Raw genomic sequence first — 17,733 nt, forward strand, 5'->3', positions numbered from 1 at the left:
TTCCACCTACTTTGCAGCCATCTTTGAATCTAAACTTGTATTTTATACAACTGATTTTTTTTTTTGCATTTCCCCTTCTCAAATTTCTTTCTTCATGAACACATGTATATGGATATAAATATAAGGGAAGCGGGGGAATAAATTACTTGTTTAGCCCTTATAGATGCATGTGGCAAGGGAGAAGGAACCTAAGTATATTTGCTTCAGATATGTATAAAATTTATGTAAAAGGGATTAAATTATTGATAAAATCTAACAAGCGATTTTAAAGTAGAAAATGTAATTACGTAGGTCTATAGTCTATCATATGCATGTTTAATATGAATAGTTTATGCCTAATATTTGGCTAAAAGTAAGGGAAAGTAGAAAGAAAACTACACACAGTCTCTTGCAAACACGTGAATATTGTCTACCTTACATATTTTTGAAAAATGTTGATTAAAAATATTTTATTGGAAGAAAAGAAAAAATATGAACAGGTAAACGAACTATAGAAAATTTTAATTGCTGAATCTAGATAATTGGTCAATAAGGATTCATTATACTATTGTTTTTCTGGGGCCCATCATGCCTATGTTAGTTTTTATCTTACCCAATGGGATACATTGTAGATATGCCCTATGTTACACTGAGAGACAGCTCATACAACCCAACTCTAGCCTCCAAATTTGTAGTTAATTGTTTTTAGCATTCAAGTAATGACTTACCTCCTGTTATTAAGAATTTGACTCATTGCCATGGTTAAGTAGATTAGCTGCATTTCACAAATGAGAAAGATCACGCAAGTTGTTACATTTGTATATCCCTCAAGTCACACAGAAGTTAATAGGAGACCTAAGATAAGTAATCAGTGCCAAGAAAGCGAACAGGAATGAAGACAATGAAAGTTGCCTAAGGGCAATTTAAATTGCTCCTGTTCTTCCCGCACAAAAGACCTCAGCCCAAATTGGTCTTTGGTCAGTGATATCAAGGCACCGCAGAGGCCAGGACAAATGAGAGTTTTTTCTGCCTACAGCACTGATAGGTACAAATGAACACATTCCCTAGCTGATTTTCATTCCCTTTCACTGGCATAGAAAAGAGTGATGCACAGTTATCACACACTTCAGGGCTGTATTCCAATTGTATTTAATAATGCTTGAAATGTGGTGACAGCAGGATTGGGTTTGGAAGTTGTTTGTTATAATGAACAATCTATTATTATGAACAGCTTATTATGATGCTCCTGGGGGTTTGTCTTAACAATCAAGTTCTCCGAGAAGAGGATGTGTTTCTGTCATGCACATGTTACATTGCTGTCCCTCCCACGTGTCATTGCAAGCACAAAAGCGATTAACAAATTCTCTTGATAATGCAAACCGATAAAACTTTCCAGAGGAGTGTTTGAGTGTGCATATGATGTATCCATGGGTATGTCTTAGTGAAGATGAGATAAAAAGTGAATCCATTTGTCAAGAATAGAAATATAAATGTATGATTAGGTGAATCTTCTGCAATTGCTGATATGTTGTAAGGGGTGGGCAAAGTAGATTTACAATTACACTGTGATATTATTTTGAGTTAATAAAGCTATTGTACTAATCATAAACTGCATGTCTTTTTCCATATGAACAACTGTAAACCTACTTTTACTCATCCCTGTATTTTTATACTTTCTTCTCATTATTCCTTACTGGTTTTGTTTTGTTTTGGCTTTTAATAAAAACCTCTAATTGTTTTTCATTAACACTTCCTCTTGGATACATATTTTTCTGCCATTTATCCTGTAAATTTATCCTATTGACACTAGGAAGACAGAATAATCCCTGTTCTCTAGCTTCTTCTCACAAGTCAATTATAATGGTTTGAGGAAATTCACCATCTCAGAAGTTACCAAATGCTTACATTTGCCAAATATAGAAAAATGATGCTTTGCTCAACATTTGGAAATATGTGTTCACATAAGCAGCAAACATTTCAAGTTACATGGCCCGCTATAAGGGCTGATTATACAAAAGTGAACAAAACATACTCCCCGTCCTTACCAACAGTACATACAGGCAAAAAAGGCAGCAAACATAACAGGGTGTGATCGGTATTAACAGTTCAGAGGCTTCCCCTCTTGCAGATGAGAAGATGATGTTTGACATGAAAACTGAAGGATGAATGAAAAATACATTAAAGGAAGTTGATGGAGGAAGGGAATATTGTTTCAGGAAGAGGAACTAGCATACGGGAAAGCCAGGAAATGAAAACGAGCATGCCAAATGAGAGAACCTGGTTTAATGTAACTAAAGCTTGCATTGTGAAGCGTGACAAGATGAGCCTTGGCTCACTGTAGGATCTTGGACAAGTTACTTGATGTGAGTAAGCTATTTAAATTACTGAGCCTCAGCTTCCTGGCTTGTATAGTAGAGATAATGATGTCTGCAAAATTGAGTTGTTGTAAGAGGGACTGTATGTCTGTGTGCATATATTTAATTTACAAAATTAAGTTTAAAACTTTAGAAATGTCTTAGGTAAATGACATTATTTGGAGTAAAATTTAAAAACGAACTTAAGAAACCAGTTCTTACAACAACAGTCTAAAATTCATGACATGTTCTTTCATGAGAGGAGTCCCTTAAGCCAAAAGAAAGCTTCTATGCCAGTAACAAAAGTTTCAGCATAACCCTGATCTTCAAGCCAGGCTGTGGCCACACTCTAGTAATTGAACCGTATATATTAAAGCACGTAGCAGAATATCCAACAATCTAATTCTTAAGTGTCTCACCAACTTAATTAAGATGTACTCAAATACTTTCTAAGTATTAGAATATTAACTCCAACATAATAGAGAAAAAGATAAAAATAACCATTACTCATTGAAAGAAAGCATGAATGGTAAGTTTCTAATCAAGGTTTGATGTAGTGACTTTAACTTTTAAATTCTTAAAAATCTAAATGATACTATTTGATTGCATAAAACACTGTTTTTGTATATTATTTTAATTGCAGCTTGCTGAAATATATTTATTTTACTTATTTTTAATACAGTACAGTTCAATAAGTTTAGATTATAAGAGGAGTTATTCAAAGACATCATTTGAATGTGGGTGACACAGAAAAGCAAAGGAAACATCAAAATTGACAATATAACCAATCTCGGTATATGGAGATTCTGATTTTATGAAGTTGCCTTTTCACAAAAATTTATCTATAACCCCAAGCCAACACTTGTGGTGCTTTGTGGCCATTTGTGGACATATGTATGCACAGTGGCAAAAACGTTGAGTTGCTTAATGTGCACATTACTGGCTGAGGTTGAAAAAGGTGATGCTTTGCCTTCTTATTTCATCTCTCACATATCAAAGATGTATCCTTTTGTGGTATTTAGTGGGACATTTTTGCATTTTTGTGCTTCTTTGTTGGTGCTTCTGCTCTTTCAATGTCCCCAAGCACAGTGCTACTGTGCTGTCTCTTTCCTAAGCGAGAGAAAGCTGTCATGCACTGTATAGAGAAAAATGTGTTAGATAAGCTTTGTTCAACCATGAGTTACAGTGCTATTGGCCATATAGCACCGATGTTAATGAATCAATAAAATATATTAAACAAGGTGCTTTTAAACAGAGCACACATAAAACAAGGTTATATATTTATTAGTTAATAAAAATGTTGTGACCAGAAGCTCACAGAAACCTAAATCTGTATCTCCCCAAGGAGAAATGATTCAGTATTCACCAATTCAGTGTTTGTAGCAACTTTATAAGAACACTAGAGGCCTGTTGCACAAAATTCATGCATGGCGGGCAGAGGGGTCCCTCAGCCCGGCCTGTGTACTCTTGCAAACAGGGACCCTTCTGATAGGGTCCCTTAGGCCTGGCCAGAAATAAGGACCTACGGGAGCTTTTCTTCCCCTGGCTGCCAGCAGCTGGCTCTGCCCCTGTCGCTGCCACTGCTTGCCATCTGTGTGGTACTGTCCTCTAGCCCCCCGCCACCCCTGTTCGCCTCCTTTTGAGGGCAACATGTGTGGAGTGCAATTGGTTGGCTGGCCTGGGCCTCCCTCAGTGGGGTGATTGCTGGCTGGCCCTGCACACCCACCACAGCATTGCTGGCAGCTAGCCTGGGCCTCTCTCTGCTGGGCGATGGATTGTGGCAGGGGGAGGCCCTGCCCCGGCCAGGGCTCCACAATCGATAGCCATGCAGAGGGTGGCCTGAGCCATGCAGAGGGTGATCGCGGAGCCCCCCACCCCTATGGATCGCCCCACTGGCCAGTGGCCTGAGCCTCCCTCGCAAGGTGATCGTTGGGCAATGGTGGGGCCCCTCCTACTAATTGCATCGCACCCGCCTTGGCTGGCCTGGCACCATTGCATGGCATAGCATGGTCATCCAGAAGGTTGTATGGATGGTTGTTCTACTGTTCGGTCATTTGGTCAATTTGCATATTATGCTTTGATTGTTATAGATAACTACTATGAATTACAAAAGTCAACTGTCCTAACACATTTTACCTCAGGCAATTGAAAATTACTATAGATCTAAAACAAGCTAAATAACATTAAGGCAAATGACATCCAAGGGAAAAAAATATCTGCAGTGCATAGGACACTGAAGGTTATCAATTTCATATATATACAAAAACGTTGTGAAAGTAAAATATATTAAGATCCAAATGACTTAAATTTTTCTTAAAATTATAGATAAAATAATTGGTCACAAATTTCAAAAGTATTAATGCGAAACTTGATGTAGAAAAAAAAAGCTGTTAATAAGTAGTTTGAGAATAAAAGCAACAGGTTACTCATTATATTCCGTTGGGGGATAAAAAAAACTTAGCAAATATTATGGACATTTTTCATAATACTTTAATTAAATTTATACCTATTCTATATACTTGTCCCATGAAGTTGAATTTCTTGCCTCAGTGTATTTAATAAGAACAATGATCTTTCCTATAATTAATTAGAATAAAAAATCAAAAACTGTTGCTACATAAGTGTGAACCTGAAAATATTTGTTATAGAAAACTAAAATTTTAAAAATATTCTGTGTAGAAAATTGTGTTTCTCCTTAAGTTTCAGAAATAATTTTGCCTTGGAAATTGAATATACTTACCAGTTTTATGACAATATAACCACTATGGGTTATAATTAATTAAACCAGCATATAAGAAATGTGTTTTCTTATTAATATATTAGAGATATTTTTAAAGCAGAGTCTCTTTAAAATGATTAGCAGAGGCAGCATGAAAACATTAGGCTTTTTAAGCTGTGATGGGGGAAAAAGTAGTCTGTAAAAACTCAGAAAGGCCCGTTGCACGAAGATTCATGCAATAGGCCTTCCTTCCCCAGGCTGCCAGCGCTGGGTTTCCTCCAGCACCCAAGACCCAGGCCTTCCCTCAGGCCAGAGCCCTCAGTCTTCACTACAGCAGAAGCACTTCCTTCCGCCCCCGCTTCCCTCTCATAGCAGGCATCCCACCCCTCCCACTGCTCCATGCCCACCAGCATGCTTCCCAGAGGCCTAGAGCAGATGGGGGGTAGGGCTGCTGCCATCTTTGTTGTTAATTTGCATAGTCACTCCTGATTGGCTGGTGGGCATCAAAAAGTGATGATCAATTTGCATATTTCTCTTTTATTAGTGTAGATTTTAGGGTGTTGTGGGATACTTCCTGGCAGAACAAGACTCTGCGTGAGTGCCCCACACATAACCTCAAAATATGACTACCTCCAGCCAATAGGTTAGTGCCAGGAGAATCTCAAATGTATCAAAAAAGTTGCAGATGACAAGAAATGGTGCCACAGTCTTTGGGTGTGAGGACCATACCAGCAGCCTCTGGAGACTTGGAATGTGAGGGGGAGGGCTGTGGCAGAGGTGGTGGCCAAAGCAGAAGTGGCCAAAGAAAGGTGCCTTAAAAAGTCTCCGGGCAATCTTGAAGACATAAAGAAATGAAAGAAAAATATAAGGAAAACTTGCAGACATCGGCAAGTGCCAAATCATTCGAAACTGTGTCATACCAAATAATCACCAATATTTCTTCAGTGTTAAAAATATTTATCTGGACTCCAATAGAAAGATAGTTTTAGATTTGGAGAAATAAAAATCCAAAGTGAGAAAGCCCAAGATATCCAACAGCTAAGAAAATAATATTACTACCTTGACCATCAGCTATATACTTTAAACTGTTGCATTTAATTTCTCAAAGATTATGTGTTTGAGATTATGATTAGAAAATTGGTGGTTTCTTAGGCTCAGGGCCTAGGTAAGAAACCAGCTCTGAGCTAGCTCTAAATATATGTGGTTTAAAAGAATAGCTCATAAACATCACAAGTTATTATGCTGTGAAATTTCAAGAAGCTATTATTGAGTAAAAAAAAACTCAAACATTAATGTGTGGGTGTCAAAAACATTTTTGTTTGCTTTATATAAAAATTTTCACTAACAATGAAAGGGAATTAGTTCAGTTCAGAAAGTTTGACACACACACACACACACACACACACACACACACATTTTTAAAAGTTTTCAAATCGACTGCAGTTTGTCCCTTTAAAAATAAAATTCTTTATAAAATAAAAAAATAACTTTGACTTTGATTTAAATTTTAATTTTAGAGAATATTATTCTAGCACTTTGACCTCGCATGGGAATCATTCCCTAAACCTGGCATACTTATTTTTCTACCCATAAATCTCACTAAGGCCAAAGTAGATTTTTATTCTAAATGAATGAATAAATACTCACATACTCCTACTTGCATGTGTTATGTTTTTCATAGCATATCTTTACCTCATTGGACTATTGAAACACTTTCCATCTTTCAGGACCCATATCAAATATTCCCTTTTCCAGTGACTATGCTTGAGTGCCTGAGCCAATAGTAGTCTCTATCTAATCATGCATAGATCACTTATCCATGTACCTCAGTTGCAATTATTGGTATATAAACTGCATGTCCCTAACTACTAAAAAGTATTTTCTGTCTTATTAATTTGGCAGCCTCTGGAATGTATTCAAGTGCCTTGCAGAAACCAAGTTGTTAATAGCTTTGTTGAATGTATTCTATGTCCTCTATAATAAAAGCACAGTTTGCAAATTGTCTCCTTGACTGGAAGTTTTCTGGGATTTCAATCAGGTTGCAGGCTGGCTGGGGGAAGAGAGGAAGGGCCCAGCCAGCAGCTTCTAGGATCCCTATTAGTGCATGAATTTCGTGCACTGGGCCTCTAGTATTTAATAGAATAATCCAGATCTATTAGGACAATCATCAACACTAAGGTGAAAAGACACCTGCCTAGACAACTAATCACTCTGATGTCCAACTTGGTTTCATATGTCAAAAACAATTTTTTTCATACATTTACTGAATGATTGATTTTTAATATTTTGTTACATAAGTGTGATGTCTTTTATACTTTATTTGTATTAATACCATTAGTAGTGAAGAATATAACTTTCTTTTATAGAGTAGACACTTTTTAATTTGTTTTATCTTATCTCTCAAATTCTAAAATGGCAGAAAGTTTCTTAGAGCCACCTCAATATATACTGTCAACTATCACCTAATGCCAGCAAACATACTTATAAATTCTAAACTACTTATAAAATAATTATAGCAAACCCCATAAAACAATAAAGAGTGATGCCAAAGATATAGTAGTCCTTTATCAAACGTGTTCTATCATGCATGTTATTTTCTTGTGATAATGGTCTCTGCTTGAGCTAATCAATAAACCAAATCACTAAATCAAGTTGAGGTATTAATGACTTAATGTTTTTCCCATTTTACATAACACTTAATCTTAACAGAGGACTTCTATAACTTATCAATCTCTCACCATTTGAGATAATGATTTGGGAATTTTATGAGTTGTAAATTATTTTAAAGGGCCAATATAAAACATCACATTATTTTTTATTGGCACTTATTTAAAATGAAAAAAAATATATTGTTTTGAATTAGTAAAAAATAAAAATTTAGTATTTAGCTCTGTGGGCTAGGATGGAATCTGAAATAACACAGCCAAATAAATAAAACCAGTAAACTGTATGCTTTTTGAGAGCTTTGAAACTTTAGATTATGAATTTGAAAATTTCATGTCTGTCTATGTAAAGTCCCAGAACGAACATCATTGAAGTCATATTTACCTTCTAAAAATTTCCCAGAAATAAAGCTTGTTTTCCTAGGTCAAAAAAGGGGGGGAAATCTTAAAATATTCAAGAACTTGATAAGGCAAAAAGCAATTTAAAAAGCTGATATAAATTTAAATTTTTACATGGTTCATATGCTTGAAAAAAAGTTCATTTATTTTCTAAGCAAATTTATGAGAAGGAAATACTACAAAGAATACGGGGGGGGGGAGGGGGGAAGGCACAAGCAAACAACTACAAAAGAGAGTGGTTATGATGCTGCCTAACTCATCATCTATATTCTGGTATTCTAAAAAATGTACAATAAAGTTAAAATTTCAAAACAAATCAGAAATTTGAATATTATTAAAAATATATTACAAAAAATAAAACAATTTTAGGGCTATACCATACCAAACATTTAGTCCTAATAAATGAAAACATTTTTCTTTCTTTCTTTTTTTCTTTCTTTCTTTTTTTTTTTTTTTTTTTTTTTTTTTTTTGCTTAAGTACTTGTTTCCATTAGTTTTTTGGATCAAAACATTAGTCAAATAGACGTTATAATGTATATGAGACGTTATAATGTGTATGGTAAAATGGCATGTCAGTAAGAAACATAATTAATATGAATTAATTGTAAATGTAGTTTACATTTTATGTAAATGAAGGTTATAAAAGATAATTACTATAACACATCCAATTATTTTCAACAAATTAAGCTCTTTTTTCTAACAAGCAAAGGAGCTCTTCTATTTATCACATAAATCAACAGCATTTTTAAATTTCTCCATGATTATATAAGCAACAAAATGTGTTGATGTTATTTTGAATCACCTGAATTCTACCATCTAAGCTACACACCCGTAGTAGACTGAAGAGCAGCTTCAAAAAGATCTGTCCATGTCCTAATGTCTGGTACCTGTGAATGCGACCTTGTTTAGAAAAAGGGTCTTTGGATCTGGAGGTGACATTATGCAAGTTTAGGGTGGGCCTTGCATCTAATCATGAGTATCCATATAAGGGGGGGGGAGAGAAAGGGAAATATATAAAAAGATAGAGAGATATAGGAGTGATGTACATATAAACCAAAGATTGATAAGGGCCGGTTTAAGCCATTGCCACTTAGAAAAGAGTCAAGGAACAGACTGCTTCTCCTTCGGGGCCTCCAGAAGGAACCAACCCTGTGAGCACCTTGACTTCAGACTTCTGGTTTCCAGAAGGATGGGAAAATAAACGTATGTTGTTTTAACTCACCCAGTTTGCGGTAAATAGTTACAGTAGTCCTAGGAAACTAACATGGCACCATAGAACAAGAGGGTAAAACTGAAAATGAATAATCAATTTTTTAAATAAATTTTAATTTGCTTTAGCAAAATCCATTACTTAAAATTTTCCATTTGAAGTCTTTATAAAATTTAGATACATAATGAAACATGTATCATAACATCTAGCTATACACAACTTATACAAATCATCGTTGCAAAGGACAGTTACTTTCTCGCAGCTTACCTTGTTTACAATATTCTATTAAGCTTTAGATCAGTCTTATACTGATAATTAGAAATATTGCTTTTGTCATTTATTTATTTTTTAAATATATTTTATTGATTTTCACAGAGAGGAAGGGAGAGAGATAGTTAAAAACATCAATGAAAGAGAATCATTGATTGGATGCCTCCTGAACATCCCCTACTTAGGATGTGTCCGCAACCATGGTGTATGCCCTAGACTGGAATCGAACCTGGGACTCTTCAGTCTGCAGGCTGATGCTCTATCCACTGAGCCAAACTGGTTAGGACTGCTTTTGTTATTTAGTACCACTGATTAATTATAAAATGTTTTAAAAATTAAATATGTATATTAGAATCTATCTGGAGATGACAGAAATATGCTGTCCAATTATGATTGAACAGGGAGTCACGAGATCTGTGTTGTTTCTTGCTCTGGCATTTTAAAGACATTTGAACATGGGATTAGCTAAAGCTCAATTTCTTTATCTGAAAAGTTACACTGACAAAATTTCCCCATCTAACTCCTTAAGATTGACTTTGAAATAAAAAGTATGTGAAGAGCATTTCTACATTATTAGAGCTATATATGTCAGCAATTTCTAATTTGAGAAATGTTTTGATCATAAAAGTACAAAGAAAATACATGCGTGAACGTGTGGAAGTACCCGTATAGAAATGAATCCATCTCATAAAAGCAGTAGCTTATTCTCATTGGCAAAAGGTAATACATCACACTAACAAATTTGGAAACAATTAAGCCTCAAAAGACATGTATATCCATTTTATTCTTGTTAATAACTGAAAAAAAACCTGCCAGTTTAAAATAAGTTGGTAGCATAACCTAATACCTTTATTTTCTCATGTTGATCTGGCAATAATTTTGTATTAATATTTGTTTTAAAAATATTTATCATTAGTAATTTGAAGATTACATTATGTTAAAATGACTATATTAACAGGGGAAAAGGTGCTAACCTAAGTAACTTTGTAAATGAAATCTATATAACACTAAAGGCAAAAGCACTTGTACACAGGTAGTACTATCCTCTAGTTTAGGAGTGTCGAACTCAATCAGAGAAGGGGCCAAAATCTAAAATCCAGCCTAAATCGCGGGCCGAATGGTTTACTGAACAGTCATAAACTGACAATGTCATAAACTGACAGCGGAGTGCAGTGATGACAGCGCGATGCGGGCCACATTGCAAGGCCTGGCGGGCTGGATTTGGCCCGCGGGCCTTGTGTTTGACACATGTGCTCTAGTTGATAAAGCTGTTTCCCATAAGGAAAATATTTAACAATTCTACAATAAAATCACTATTCATGGATAGTGGAATTGAACAATGAAGTGAATATATGATGGATGGTGGAAACCAGGTTTCTTACTATTCGACTGGGAAGTTATAGAGAAACAAGAAGAGGAGAAGTGTAGAATAATCCATGTAGTAATGGGTGAATTGAAGATAATATGAACTCATTTTCAGCTTACTATAGATATAGATAGTTATACACAGATATATTTCTGTATGAATAATACGTATATTAGTACTAGAGGCTGGATGCACGAAATTCCTGCAGGGGCGAGAAGGGGGAGGTGTGATAGTGTCCCTCAGCCCAGCCTGCACCCTCTCCAATCTGGGACCCCTCAAGGGATGTCCAACTGCCTATTTAGGCCCGATCCTGTTGGGATCGGGCCAAAACAGGCAGTCTGATATTCCTCTACAATCCAGGACTGCTGGCTCCCAACTTCTCACCTGCCTGCCTTCCTGATTGCCCCTAACCACTTCTGCCTGCAAGCCTGATCACCCCATAACCACTCCCATGCCAGCCTGATTGATGTCTCACTGCTCCCCTGCCAGCCTGTTTGCCCCCAACTTCCCTCCTCTGCCAGCTTGGTCACCCCTAACTGCCCTCCCCTGCAGGGTTGATCACCTCCAACTGCCCTCCCTTGCAGGCCTGGTGCCTCACAACTGCCTTTCCTTGCTGGCCATCTTATGGTGGCCATCTTGTGTCCACATGGGGCAGGATCTTTGACCACATGGGGGCAGCCATCTTGTGTGTTGGAGTGATGGTCAATTTGCATATTACTCTTATTAGATAGGATACACACATGTATTTCCTTGCTCTGTCAACTGACAAGTTCTAGAAAAAATGACATCTAGTAGCAATAACATACCTTGTGCTCTACATTTGGTTTCTAATACCATTCTTTTTATTTTTTAATGCTTTTATTGATTTTTAGAGAGAGAAAGGAGAAGGATAGAGAGATAGAAACATCAATGAGAAACATCATAGACCATCTGCTTCCTGCACGCCCCCTACAAGGGATCAAGTCTGCAATCTGGACATGTATTCTGACCAGTATCAAACCTGTGACCTCTTGGTTCTTGGGTTGATGCTTAACCACTGAGCAACACTATCTGGGCTATAATACCATTCTTCAATAAAAGATGTCAGAGCTCCTTGGAGAAATGGCTGATTCTAGGACTGGTCAAGAAATATACAAGATGAGCCAAAACTGGTTTGGCTCAGTGGATAGAGCATCAGCCTGCGGACTGAAAGGTCCCGGGTTCGATTCTGGTCAAGGGCATGTACCTTGGTTGCGGGCACATCTCTTGGTGTGCAAGAGGCAGCTGATCTCATCGATGTTTCTAACTCTTTATCTCTCTCCCTTCTTCTCCTCGGTAAAAAATCAATAAAATATATTTTTTAAAAAATACAAGATGAGCCAGGAGCATCTGGAGCACCACAAAATAAGGAAGTAATAAAAACATGGGTGTATGTCAAAGGAACACATGTGTCAAATGATAGATCACCTAATGGCTAAAGCTGGTACAATTTGAGCAATAAAATAAAATAAGTTGTATTGGATTATAACCCAAAGTATAAAGAAAGAAACATCCATGAGTGTGAACTGGCATGTTACCATTGTGTCTTTCCAACTAAAATTCTGTAGCCCTAGTTTAGTAAAACAAACAAACAAACAAACAAGCAGAAAAAAACATAGCACAAGTCTCAATAGAGGAAAAGTCTAAAAAAATAGCTGATCAGTATGTCTCAAAACTGTCAGGATAATAAAACAAACAAGGAAAATCTGAAAAACTGTCACAGCCAAGAGGAGCCTAGGGAGACAGGATGACTGACTGCAATGTGGATTGTCATGTGATATCCTGGAACAGAAAAGGAGATTTGGTAAAGACTAAGAAAATATGATAAAGTACAGACTTCAATTAATAATAATGTATCAATATTGTTTAACTAATGGTGACAAATGTTCCACACTAACATCCTATATGACAAAAGGGTAATATGCAAATTTACCCTAATGACAGAACAACCAGAACGACCACTGAATCAGTCACTGTGAGGCACACTGACCACCTCTTGGTCCCCTCCCCTAGCCGTCAGTCACCGAGCACCCGATGGTGAATGGGGAACCAGAGGTGGTGGCAGTGGGGTGCAGGGCCAGCTGCGGGCAGCTGGGGAAGATGGCCCTGATCACAGGCCACCCTAGGGACCGTACCCATGCACGAATCTCATGCACTGGGCCTCTAGTAGATAATAGAGGAAAATAGGCATGGGGGTGTATGGGAATTCCCTGTGATATCTTTGCAATTTTTCTAAAATCTAAATACTTATACTTACATCTAAAACAGTTTTTTTATAAAAGATTATTTTCATGGAATTCTAGAAAGAAGCAGACTTATTCCCCTATTCCAATGACCTCAAATTATACATAAAACCGAGATACACACTTGTTCACAGTCATGAAAGTTGTTAAAGAAACTAAATCATCGCAATGAAAGTGCTTTCTTCTTCATTAAAAGTTGATTACATAATTTGGAATGCATTTGACTGAAAGTAATTGAAAATGTGGCCTATATTGACAGAATGGATATATGGAAGCTCCCAACAGTCACCCTACCTCAAGAATTTACCTTATATGTCAAATTCTACTTCACCTCTTTGAGGTTCACATTAACTATATGTGGGAAATCAGCAATACACAGTTTTTCTTTTTCCTACTTTCTTTATACAGACTCTTCCAAAAGCTTCAGGCACATCTAAAGCAATTATTATGCTTCATTTGCCATGCCAGGTCAGGTAAGAAAAGTGTGTGAACAAATCCACAGTGATTCTGAAATAGTCTGAAGCAGGTGGTTATAAAAGAAAGAGACCAAGAGTCTCAAGTGAGATCAAAGTTAATAATGTTCAGTAGAAATAGGTGGAATGTGAAATCTGTAAAATATTGGATCACTGACTTAGCTAATGGCATCCTTGACTTAATTGCATCCAATATATCTTTGTACATTTTGGCTGGGAACACCTTAGTATATGTGATACTTAATATTATGAGTGAAACGGGCTGGGCTATGGTGTCCATCTCTTTGGACAACTGTGATTCTGGAAGGTGTTTTGGAAAAGATAAATGATTAAATTAATAGACTTTAAATAAAGCAGATTAATTATCCTCTATAATGTAAGTAGATCTCATCCAATCTAAATCACCATTTTTAATAAAGAGTGAAAAAACCTATGCTTTCCATCCCCTATGCCATATATTACATCTTTTGGTTCTGTTTTTCTGGAGAACCCTAATAGGGTATATTAGTTGCCCCTTAACTGTGGTTTCCATGGTTTCAGTTAATGAAGACTATATTCACTGTCAACCTTGGTCTAAAAATATAATTTGGAAAATTCCAGAAATAAGCAATTCATACGTTTTAAATTGTACATTGTTCTGAGCAGCATGATGAAATCTCACACCATCCCTCTCTGTCTGGGCCAGGATGAGATTATTCCTTTGTCCATTGTATTCACTACCCACTGTTAGTCACTTAGAAGACATCTCAGTTATGAGAGAAAGATCACATTCACATTAGTTCCATTACACTATATTGTTATAATAGTTCTATTTTATGATTAATTATTGTTGTTAACCACTTCCTGTGCCTAATGTAAGGCACATGTGTATACACAAGAAACAAAAAAAACACAACACATAGTGTATTCATGTATAAGGTTCAGAACTACCCATGGATTCAGGCATCCACTGGTTGTTTTGGAAAGCATCCTGCATGGATGATGGGGGAATACTGTAAGTACCCTGGACCTACCTTGAACATTTCATGATGTGATGGAAAGGGACATATATAGGAACAGAAGATTTGATTTCATTTGGAGCTCTGCCATTTCCTATAGTAAGTTTCCCAGGTTGCTTATTAGTTGGCTGCTTTACTTTCTCTATCTTACCTAATAATAGACAAACATGTAAATTGACCATACCTCCGCTATGCCCACAGCCAACTGAAATACGCAAATTAACCCAACAAAGATGGCAGTTAATTTGCATATGTACCTGGGTCCCAGGAATATCCTCAGCACCCAGGTCATTCCGAGCTGGCCATGGGGGGTTGGGGGGGGGCAGGGCCCCTTGCTCAAGCCTAAAGCCCGGGGCCGAGCCTGGGATTGGAGGGGCGGGGACCCCCTGCCGAAGCCTAAAGCCTTCCCAGGTCCTGAGCCTACGATTGGAGGGAAGGGGGGGAAAAATCAATGGAAACATATCCTCAGGTGAGGATAAAAAAGAAAAAAGAAAAAAGAAAAAAGAAAGAAATGTCATAGCCTATGAAAGACACATCTTGAAAATGCCTAAAGAAAGTTGTCATTTTTTCATGGAGAAGGAACTGGAGTCCATGTTGATGAAAATATCTTGACGACTGTGAAGGCTGACACTGGCTGCAGCAGTGGGGTGATGGGGATGGTACCTTACCCTCATCAGCCTGGTCACCTCTCGCAAAGGGAGGCCAGACTAGGGCTTAGGCCTACTCCCTGTTGGGGTCTAAGCCATCAGTAGGACATCCCCTGAGGGCTCCCAGTATGTGAGAGGAGGCAGGCTAGGCTGAGACCCCTCCCTAGTGCACACATTTCATGCACTGGGCCCCTAGTTTTCTATATTTAGCATATGGTGGTAATCATATCCACCTTACTAAATATCAATGTATGTCAAAGGTATTTTGACATATCCATATGGTAATCATATCCACGCTATATATATCAAAGTATGTCAAAGGTATTTTCTAATTACAAAGTATAATATTGGTTACCATACTTGTTCTTACCATGTTAAGCATCACTATTCACATTGCTTGCTAGAAAAAGATCAATTGCTTGTTGGAGATAAGGACTTGTTCCCATGGGAGCACAGTCTCAGAAATTTAAACTTAGCTGAGAAAATTCTTAGGGAAAAAATTCTAAAACAAGGAAATACTATCTCATAACTTCATAGAATAACCATGAGCTAGCCCTTGTGTCAATCAAACACAAACTTACTGTTCAAAAAGTTCTTTGCAAAGATTTTCAGCCCAAAATTGCACATAATAATGTGTTTGCTCAAGATATTGCCATCACCACATATTTTAATATATTTAAACCAGATCAAAACATACTCCCTGACATTTTACCATAAACTATATTCCTGAGTTTAGTCTCAGGATTGAAGGTTAATGAAGCTTAGTAACCTGACACTCTATATAGAAACAGAGTAGAAAAAGCTCACAGTTCATTAAAAAGCTATCATTTAGTTAACTGACTAAACACATCTTTCCAGGTAAGCATTAGTAGATGGGAAAACACATTCAGATTTAAATCTATTCAAGTGATCCATTAACATAATTTTGTTCCTCAAATCAATTTACTTCACACATATAAATTCCATTTGGTGGATGGTTAACAACTCCTCATGAAACATTCTCTAGTGATTTTTTTTTGGTCAAGTTTTTCTTGCTTTCTCTCTCCCTATTTTCTATGACTGATTTAAACAACCTCCCCAAGCCACAAAAGTATTTGTAAAGATGACAATTACAATTAAAGTGATCATACTGTTATATGTTATTTATTATGTGATTTTAATTGTTGGATTATTGTACCAGTCTATACTGAAGTTAAAGATAAAGGACATCATCTGAAAAGGTAAGTCAGTCCATCAGATTGTCTCTCAGACATCTCTTTGTAGTATCTTCTCTGCACTCTAAAACCTGGTCACTTTAGGGTTTCAAGTCAAAAGACCTCTTTTTAGTCAACAGCAATTTACTGACCTTTTATTATGGATAGGGCATTTTCCTAGGTGCTGGAGACACTGTGCTTGATGCTAAGGTTCAAATTCAATTTGGAATATTTAATCCTTATAGCTGGTGATATTAGTCTCCTATAATGGAAATTTGTATTTAGAGTATATGGTAGAAGGGGACAAAGGCTACAGGAAGTGCTATGAAAGACAGTGTTTTTCTTCCTTCTAAAAACCAGAACACAAACCCTTCAAATGACAACAGATTCCAATAGTAGAGAAAATCAAATGTACTCTTTGTAGTCTCTGGACCTTTGCACATGACATCAGTTTATTTTCTAATCAATGACCAGTTTCTACCCCTTTTCTTCTCAAGATGCAAATATCACTTCCACCCAGAAGTTCTCCCATCTATTTGAGTCAGATGACTATATTCTGACTATATATCATCATGTACTTCCCCTTACCATAGAACTGCAATGCTTGAAAACTGTTAATGTTCTGACAGCAGGAACCATGTATTTTTTTTAATTGATATTTACTTCTAGGGCACACAGTAGGCACTTAATCTATGTATTTGTCAAACAAACGAATGGATTAGGCAAGCCACAATCAGTACAAGAACTATAATTCTTTCCCTAAATCTAATGACCTTTATGTCTCTACCCCATTCATTCTTTAATTTATTCATTCAACAATTATGAATTAAGCATCTATGTCTGTACCTTAAAATTAGAATTAAATACTCAACATGTTCTGCTCAAGAAAGCATATCTGAATATAAATGGATTTATTAACTTGGTCACCAATTTTTGATATTTCAATACTGATTTCCAATATAATCTATAAATTACTTGTTTTTTGTACTCATCAACTGTCACCTATTTCCCTCTTGCCTGCCCCCGCACCCCAACCATAATATAAACTCCTCAAGGATAGAGATCTTTAACTATTTTGTTCAATGGTTTATCCTCAAATGCTTATCCTAGCACATAGTAATTACTCAATTCACATTTGTTGCATAAATGAAATATAAATGAATGAACATCATTAGAAATAGCTTTGATTTGTAGGTTAAAG

General features: G+C 36.6%; 1 protein-coding gene across 12 annotated transcripts in view; it reads right to left on the minus strand.

The window, feature by feature from the left end:
- LRRC7 (leucine rich repeat containing 7) overlaps window positions 1–17,733 on the minus strand; it is a 475,871-nt gene that overhangs the window by 432,081 nt on the left and 26,057 nt on the right. Inside the window, exon 2 of one of the 12 annotated variants that reach the window (XM_084871855.1) lies at window positions 16,685–16,794. The exons of the other annotated variants lie outside the window; for them this stretch is intronic. The gene's annotated coding sequence lies outside the window, so the exon portion shown is untranslated. The remainder of the gene's footprint in view (window positions 1–16,684; window positions 16,795–17,733) is intronic. 12 annotated transcript variants of the gene reach the window in all.

Source organism: Pipistrellus hanaki (assembly GCF_964339955.1).
Source record: "Pipistrellus hanaki genome assembly, chromosome: 2".
Lineage (NCBI taxonomy): Eukaryota > Metazoa > Chordata > Mammalia > Chiroptera > Vespertilionidae > Pipistrellus > Pipistrellus hanaki.